We start from the raw sequence: 8,940 nt of genomic DNA on the forward strand, positions 1-8,940 counted from the left end.
GCTCTGGGAGGAAACCAGCACCCTGTGCTAGTTTGCCATCTTCTATGGAACAGGAAGCTCTCAAAGTGTTTAATTTCCACCTTATTTAGATCACCCCTGATTGTGGGTCTGCTCTAAGGTATTTCTTTAAAAACTGTAAAAGCCTCAAGAGCAACTTTCTTGAAACTTCTCTGATGTTTAATTAACAAATTATCTCCTCACCAAGGTTTGTTTGGCTGGGTTTCTGTGCTTTGTTTTTAGCGAGTTCTGATAGTTGAAATTCAATATACTAGCCATACAGGAAATAAGACAGGTCAGTGGCCAAAAGAAGTTAGCTATAGGAAGTGGAATTTCTGAATAAGGTAGTGGATGAGAGTTGTTGACTGATATATAGAGTACATCCAGCAAGATTCAATCCCAGAGGAAAATGATTTTATAGACTCAACCTTATTAATGGTACCAGATTTCCCTTTCCCCCAAGGAAGCATTTCCTGGCTCTCCATCCAAACCTCCTATTGCTCCCCTATGCTCCTTTTCCTAAGGAAAGGGAACTGGGCTCCAAAGCCCCAGTTAGAGAATGCTTTGCTGCTGGGTGAATGGAGAGGTGCAGAGCTTTGGCCTAAAAAGTCTGAAATACAAATAAATATGCCAAGTATCAAAGGTGCTGTTAAAACCTTGGCCTGGACTCTGGTGTGGCCTGTGTTTTACGCTGCATTTCACTATGCTTTTTTTTATTATTATGTTATGTTAGTCACCATACCGTACATCATTAGTTTTTGATGTAGTGTTCCATGATTCATTGCTTGCCTATATCACCCAGTGTTCCATGCAAAACTTGCCCTCCTTAAAACCCCTGGGCTAACCCATCTGCCCACCACCCTCCCCTCTAAAATCCTCAGTTTGTTTCTCAGAGTCCATAGTCTCTCATAGTTCATCTCCCCCTCAGATTTCCCTGCCTTCATTTTTCCCTTTTTTCTCCTAAGGTCCTCCGTGCTACTCCTTATGTTCCACATATGAGTAAAACCATATGATAGTTGGTTTTCTCTGCTTGACTTATTTCACTTAACATAATCTCCTGTCCCAACCATGTTGATGCAAAAGTTGGGTATTCATCCCTTCTGATGGCTGAGTAATATTCCATTGTATGTATGGACCACATCTTCTTTATCCATTCATCTGTTGAAGGGCATCTCAGCTCCTTCCACAGTTTGGCTATTGTGGAGATTGCTGTTATGAACATTGGGGTGCATATGGCCCTTCTTTTCACTACATCTGTATCTTTAGGGTAAATACCCAGTAGAACAATTGCTGGGTCATAAGGTAGCTCTGTTTTTAATTTTTTGAGGAACCTCCACACTGTTTTTCAAAGTGGCTGCACCAGCTTGCATTCCCACCAACAGTGTAAGAGGGTTCCCTTTTCTCCACATCCTCTCCAACACTGGTTGTTTCCTGTCTTGTTCATTTTGGCCTTTCTAACTGGTGTAAGGTGGTATCTCAATGTGGTTTTGATTTTAATTTCCCTGGTGGCTAACAAAGATGAACATTTTTTCATGTGTCTGTTAGCCATGTGTATGTTTTCTTTTGAGAAGTGTCTGTTCATGTCTTCTGCCCGTTTTTTGACTTGATTGTTTTTTGGGTATTGAGTTTGAGAAGTTCTTTGTAGATCTTGGACCTCAGCCCTTTGTCTGTAATGTCATTTGTGAATATCTTCTCCTATTCCGTGGGTTGCCTCTTTGTTTCGTTGACTGTTTCCTTTGCTGTGCAGAAGCTTTTTTAGCTGGATGAAGTCCCAAAAGTTCATTTTCAATATGTTTATAAGCAGTCTCTTAGTTCTTGAGGAAGAGGGGAGGAGGTGAGATTTCAACTGCTCCATCCCTCATCCTGTCCTATGAAGAGCAGGGCTCTGGCCACTCTCATAGAGAGACATGCTTAGGTTTGCTCTTTTTTCTTTTTTTTTAGAGGGAGAGAGAGAGAAAAAAAGAGAAAAGGAAAAAAGGGGCAGAGGGAGAGGGAGAATCTCAAGCAGTCTCTACCCCAAAAACAGAGCCAAATCATGACCTGAGCCAAAATCAACTGTCCGGCGCTCACACCGACTGAGCCACCCAGGCAAACCTGCTCATATTTCTTTATGTTTTCCTTCCACGAAGTAGCCAGGATTCAGGTCAGAAAGAACTCAAGTTGGAAATCCTCTACTCATTTTTCATTTAACCCTGGGGCGGTTGAGATAGAAGGGTGTGGGTAGTGGGACGGAGAGGAACCAAGGCCAGATGAGGTCAGCAGTCTGCTCAAGGTCTCTCAGTTGCAGCAGTGGCCTGGAAGCCAGGTGATCTGACTCCTAATCAATGGTTTTTCCACTAATACTGATTGTTAAAATCTGCCCTTCAAAGCTCTCATCTGTTAAATGGTTAGGTTTCTCATCCTGAATGGATGAATGGCCTTGGCTTTCAGAGCTAAAACTTTTATTCTTTTTTTTTTTAATATTTTTTAAATTTTTTTAAAGATTTTATTTATTTATTTGACAGAGAGAGAGAGAGATCACAAGTAGGCAGAGAGGCAGACAGAGAGAGAGGAGGAAGCAGGCCCCCTGCTGAGCAGAGAGCCAGATGCGGGGCTGCATCCCAGGACCCAACCCTGAGATCATGACCTGAGCCGAAGGCAGATGCTTTCACCCACTGAGCCACCCAGGCACCCCTAAAGACTTTTATTCTTATTTCTTTCTATGGTTTTGTTTCTTCATGTTGGGAGGGGGACAGCTCAGGGGGTGGATAAAGGTAGAAATAAATAGAGTAACCTGATTTGAAACAATTTGATTAGCCTTTTGGGGGGGGCATAAGTGTTTTCTAAAGCTGAGATTGAGAGAGAGATAGGGTACAAGAAGACCCTCCCTTTCTTCCATAGCCCTGAATGACATACAATCAGTGGGCTAGTTTGGGCCCAGTTCAAACTCAAGGCCACACTGTCATTCCTAATTTCCAGGGTGTTGTGTCTCAGTTACCTATGTTCCCTAGCTTCCTACATAGGTGGGAAATATTTATTTAAATATTTAAACATTATATTTAAAATAAAAATATTTTATTTACTTCTCATTGTAGGTGGCAAATATTTATTACATGAATGAATGCATGGAGAAGTACCATAGGGTTTGTAAGTATCAGGTGGAATGGATAAAGGACCCAATAGTGTGTCTACACACACAAGTAGCAAACCAGCAGCCACAGGTTAAATCTGATCCACAGATTTTTGTCTGTGGCCCATCTCCTGATTTGCAGAAATTGAGCTGCATTTGACTTAAAAATACTGATTCTCTTAAAAGATCAGCAGAATATCTAGCAATGTGCACACTTATTCCAGAATGAGACCAACTGAGTGGAACTTAGATCCCCTTCAATGGAGCGTGAGACCAGAGATGTTCGTGTCCCTACCAATCATAATGTGTGAGCTTGTGCACCTCACCTGGCCATCTTCTCTCATTTGTGTTACAGACCAGGACCCCGGAGGCATTTAATTCTTGGTCTGGACAGTCCCAGGGTTGGAGATCCATGTGGGGAACAGTAGGTTTAGCTGGGAAAGCTAAGGAAAGATTTGTGGAGTTCGAAAGGCCTGTAGAAGTGCAGACAGATGGATGTGGAGACAAGGAAAGCTGGAGAGAGGGCAGCTGGCCTGGACAAGAGGAACCCCTGCTTACTTTGGCTCCACCAAAGTGATCTTTGAAGACAAGGAAGGCCTTGGGTCCAGTTTCCCTCCTGAGAAAGGAGATTTTCAGTTGATTCTGACTTTTCAATATGGAGCTTAAAGCGGCTTGGTGAAATGTCTCTCCATTGTGGTTCTCCCAGGAGAAACAAGGAATGTTAGGGTTCCAAGTCCTAGGATCCATCCCCGTGTTGTACATTTGAAGAAGCTGAGGTTGAGACAGGGGAAGTGGGTTAGCCAAAGTCACACAGCAGGGTAGAGCCAAGACTGAAACCAGCTTCTCTATTTCATTTATTACCACACCAGAGAAATAAAGAGGAAAGGAGAGGGAAGAGGCAGGTATGGAGGGACATGAAAATATGGGGCAAGTGTTATGCTTCTAGGATAATTGACTTTGAAGTCAGAAGAGGTGTTTTTTTTTTTCTTTTAAGAAAGAAATGTGTTTTTAGAATCTTACTTCAATGGCTGGTGGGAAAAAAAGTCCTTCAAGTCCCCAAGGAATGTTAGAAGAAAACAAAAATCCATTAAATTCTAGTCTTCAAATCTGTCTGAGTCATAATAACTATAATAAACTCTGGGAGTGTGTGTTTTCTTCGGCTTTCTCTTTTGGTCAGTTATGTAAGGGGCAGGGAGGGGGCAGCAAAAAGGAATAGCAAAAAAAAAAAAGGAATAGCAAGCTTTATGTGTTTAATATGAAAATGTACAAATTGGGCTGGTTTTGTAACTAAGCATAGTGTCTCTGTGTCTAATTAAGAAACGACATTTGTGGAGTTCTAGAAATGTTGAGATGAGAGGCTACAAGTGGGGGAGGGGATAGGCAGACTATATATGGTTTTGCCCCTTCTCATGGAAGACTATACATATACAAGAATATACATATGTTCCCTTAGCTGGGAAGGCTTGACCCACTTCTGACCCTCATCACCATCACACCCTTCACTGGGTTGAGGCCACTATTCTTCAGGGCTCAACTGAAACATTCCCCCGGCACCCCGCACTTCCCCTTCAGAGAACTCATCACACTTGCCATTAATAATGTGTCATTAGTTGCGTTAACGCCAGGCACAGTAAGCTTAGTTAAGTGCGTGTGTCTGTTTTGCTCATGAAGAATGATGCCTAGCCCATAGTAGGGGCTCCGTACGCATTTAGTGAATGGCTTTAAGATCTCTTTCCTGTCTGCTAGGACCATCTCAATCCTTATGGAAAACATTCAGACGCCAGCTAAGCAGTACACAGACTTTCAGCATGGCGGCTCCTGGCCTCCCCTCCCTCTCAACTCGACCCTGGCACATCTCATCTCCAAACTGAGGCACATGCTTGAGGAGGCAGGTCTAGCAGAGGGGGCGTCCGTTGGCCTGGGCTTAAACAAGCAATGTAGAAACTTCTCAAGGCTTCAGCTGCAGTAGAAGTGAGTCGGGAGCAGGCATCCCCTCCCTGCTGAGGCAAGGAGGATAGTAATGGTCCAGAGGCGGACTGATTTCTGATGTGAGCCCCAAAGTGCCATCCCAAGGCCAGTTCCTCAGAATTACATGACTTGCTTTTCTGTTGAACTGTTTCTCTCTTGGGTCACTAGACGGCATGAGCTCTTAGCGAGGGGTAGGGCTTAACGGATTTCATTGGAATCAGGATTCTCTCTTAAAGACTCTGTAAAGTAAAAGTTAACCATTTGCAAACTGGAGTTCTTTGAGTTCTTGGCAACAAGGCACTCTCCATACATCCCACAGCGAGCTGCTTGACAGCCCATGCCAGAAAGCCAACGTTTAGACACTCTACACTTTGCAAAGTGCTTTTTACGTAGGTGTTATCAGACCCTTACATATGTGTGAGGTCTTGTCATCCTCATATGATGTATGCTGTGTTATCATTATCATACCTATACTACGGATGTCCTACAGAAGTTGGCAAAGCCCTGATCATCCAGTCAATGGAACCAGAGTGGAGGACAGGTGTGGACAGGTTGCTCTCCCAGCCCCTTGCCTGTTCCCTCTTGTCCATTACATGAGGTCCAAAATTTTTCCAAGGGAACCAGTTGCTGTTGATGTTGGAACCTGGAGCTTGGCCTTCCAGCAGGCAGCAGACCTGGACCTCAGCACTTAGCCTGGGATCAATCTGACCATTTCTGGTTGTGTTCCAACAAAAGAGAAACCTCTCCACAGGCCAACAACATTGTTATTAAGCTCTATTGAACTGACTACCTCATAGTGATCCCAGCATTAGGTCTCTCTGGTGTGGGGGAGTGCCAAGGGGGTCCAGCTGGCTGTGTAGCCGTGTGTCCTTTGCACTTTAGAGGTTGGGGCTGGGGTCTGAGCTTGTGTGTGTTGTGGGGGGTGGCTCTGGGAAGCCCGTCCAGCCAGTGGTGTTGAAACTCACTGCAGCGGGGTGGACACAGGGCAAGGAGAGAGGGTCCAGACCTGGTTTTCAAAATTAGTCGCCAGGCTGTTGTCCCCAGAAAAGGAGATCCAGGGGACACCACAGTTCCCAGCACAAAGTAAAAGAATCATAAAGGAAGAAGCAAATGAAGTTGCTTATCTCATTTATTTATTTTCCCTTCCCACATATGCTCCTCCAACCCATGTCCCCCGTGCCTCTCCCCAGCCGCTATCTGCTAACAAGCTCCCCCATTAGCATTCCCATCCCCTCTGCTCCCTGTCATCCCTTCTCCTGGCTTCGCTGAATATGGAATTTACCAGCACACAGGATATCCGTAGGTGATAACTGCAGCCAGGGCCTGCTCACCCCAGAGTGGTCCCTCCTGTCCTTGTAGGCGACTGTTCACAGCAGGCGAAGAATTCTTTTTTTTTTTATTTAAATTCAATTTAATTGACATATACTGTATTACTAGTTTCAGGGGTAGAATTTAGTGATTCACCAATTGCATACAATACCCAGTGCTCATTACATCACGTGCCCTCCTTAATGCCCATCACCCATTCACCCCATCCCCCCACCCCCTCACTCCCAGCAACCCTCAGTTTCTCCCCTAGAGTTAAGAATCTTTTATGGTTTGCTTCCCTCTCAATTTTCATCTTATTTTATTTTTCCTTCTCTTTCCTTGCTCATCTGTTTTGTTTCTTAAATTCCACTGACTTATTTCGCTTAGCATAACACCCTCTAGTTCCATCCACGTCGTTGCAAAAGGCAAGATTTCATCCTTTCGGATGGCCGAATAAGCAGAGGAGAAACTCCAGTCTCCTGCAGGGATGTGACTGTCCTCTGCTAACTCACCTACACAAATTAGCCCCCCTCTTGGTAAGCAACACCTTTGACCTTGTGTGTGGATGCCCCAGAGCGAGAAACAAGAGAAACAAGAGATTTGTAGAAGACAAATTTTCCAAGGCGGGTCACTCACAGAACACTAGTCTGGAGAAGGACCTCCAAGAGCCACCCCATCTGGGCCTCCGTGACCTGCAGGACCAGTCCGAGTCCCATATGGAAGGGAATACAGCGTCTGCTGGTGTCCACACTCACGGAATACACACCAGCTCTTCTGTATTCATTCCCTCCAGAGCTGTTAGCGTTCCACTCAAAAAAAGTGTGCACCTCACAGGATGGTTTGGGGTTTGTTTGTTTGTTTGTTTGTTTGTGTTTTTTTTTTACTTTTTACTGATGTATGAAGGGCATTCGGAAAAGTACCCAAGTCACAAACTCAATAGCGTTTCACCAAACGGATACACCGAGATCACCAGCCGCCAGATCAATACCAGATTATCCCCCACATCCCTCTCTGAGACGCCAACCCGCCCACCCCCCGCCTCCTCCCTACCCCGAGCCCCCCAGCCGCTGTCCTGACTTCCAACATCGCACATCAGTTTGCCTCATGGGTTGTACTTTGAAGAAGATGGATTCCAGAGATGTGCAGAAAAGATTTTATTTTTTCTTAATCAACACTATCTGGGAAGGGGAGGGACTTGTCGAACCTGATCTGGGTGTCATATTTTATCTCCCACCCTCAAGATTCCTAACTCCTTAACGCCCCATAAACTGCGAGGAAGTTTAGGGAAAGAGTCATCGTCATGAGCAACCTAGCAGCGGGCAGAAGGCCAAGCGGGGAAGACGGTGGAATGAGATAAGAGGAAGGCATTACGAAGACATAGGAGCTCCCGCCCCCCTGGGGAGTTGGGGGGAGTATTCCGACCTCTCCCCACAGACCTCAGCCAATCTTTGCCTCTTCTAACTTCTTTCTCTGTTTCTAAAGACACTGTTTTCAGCAAAGCCACGCACCCCCACCTCTTTACTTTAAACGAGCGTTGAAAACAGAAATATAACGTGAGCCACATACGCCATTTTTTAAAAGATTTATTTATTTATCATTAAAGAAAGAGAGAGTGAGAGAGCATGAGCTGGGAGAGGGGCAGAAGGAGAGAGAGAATCCCAAGCAGACCTCCAAGCTGAGCACAGAGCCTGAAGTGGGGCCCCATCCCATGACCCTAACCTAAGATCGTGACCTCAGCCAAAGTCAAGAATGGGACCCTCAACGGAGCCACCCAGGTGCCCCTGCGAGTTTTTATAGTGGTGAGACACACATAACATAAAACTTACCATCAGTGACATTTAGTACATTCCTAATACTCTGCCACCAACCCCACTGTCTCTCCAGAACAGTTCACCACCCCAAAGGGACACCTTGTACCCATTCAACAGTCACTCTTCGCCTTAAAACAATGTTTACATGCCACCAAGTAAGTGACACTGCCTTAAGTCTACTGTGTTGTACAGGCCCAAAGGCCTCCTCTGTCCTTGTCAAGGGGAAGGCTAAGCTTCTCTCCTTCATACAGCACCCACATGCGTCATTTTTAAATTTTCTAGCAGCGGGGCACCTGACTTGCTCAGTTAGTAGAACATTCAACTCCTGATCTTGGGGTTATGAGTTCAAGTCCCCCTTTGGGCGTAGAGATGACTTTAAGAAAGTATTAATTAATTAATTAGTTAATTAATACAGTAGCCACATTAAAAAGACTAATTCCTAATAATTTACTTAACCCTGTTTATCCACACTGTTATCATTTCAACACGTAATCATTGCAAGAATGGTTGCAGGGGCGTCTGGGTGGCTCAGTTGGTTAAGCGTCTGCCTTTGGCTCAGGTCATGATGGATCAAACGTGGGCTCCCTGCTCAGTGGGGAGTCTGCTCCTCCCTCTCCTTCTGCCTCACTCATGCTCTCTCTCTCTCTCTCAAGTAGATAAATAAAATCTTAAAAAAAAAAAAAAAATGATTGCAGAGACACATTACACTCTTCCATTTTGACCGAGTCTTTGCGATCTCACATGTAT

At 44.9% G+C, this 8,940-nt stretch overlaps 1 non-coding gene across 1 annotated transcript; it reads right to left on the reverse strand.

The window, feature by feature from the left end:
• Positions 1-8,322: 8,322 nt before the first annotated feature.
• On the reverse strand, positions 8,323-8,447 carry LOC123928562. The gene has a single exon (XR_006815771.1). It is a non-coding gene; the product is annotated as a U6atac minor spliceosomal RNA (small nuclear RNA).
• Between the last annotated feature and the right edge of the window lie 493 nt (positions 8,448-8,940).

Source organism: Meles meles, chromosome 17 (assembly GCF_922984935.1).
Source record: "Meles meles chromosome 17, mMelMel3.1 paternal haplotype, whole genome shotgun sequence".
NCBI lineage: Eukaryota > Metazoa > Chordata > Mammalia > Carnivora > Mustelidae > Meles > Meles meles.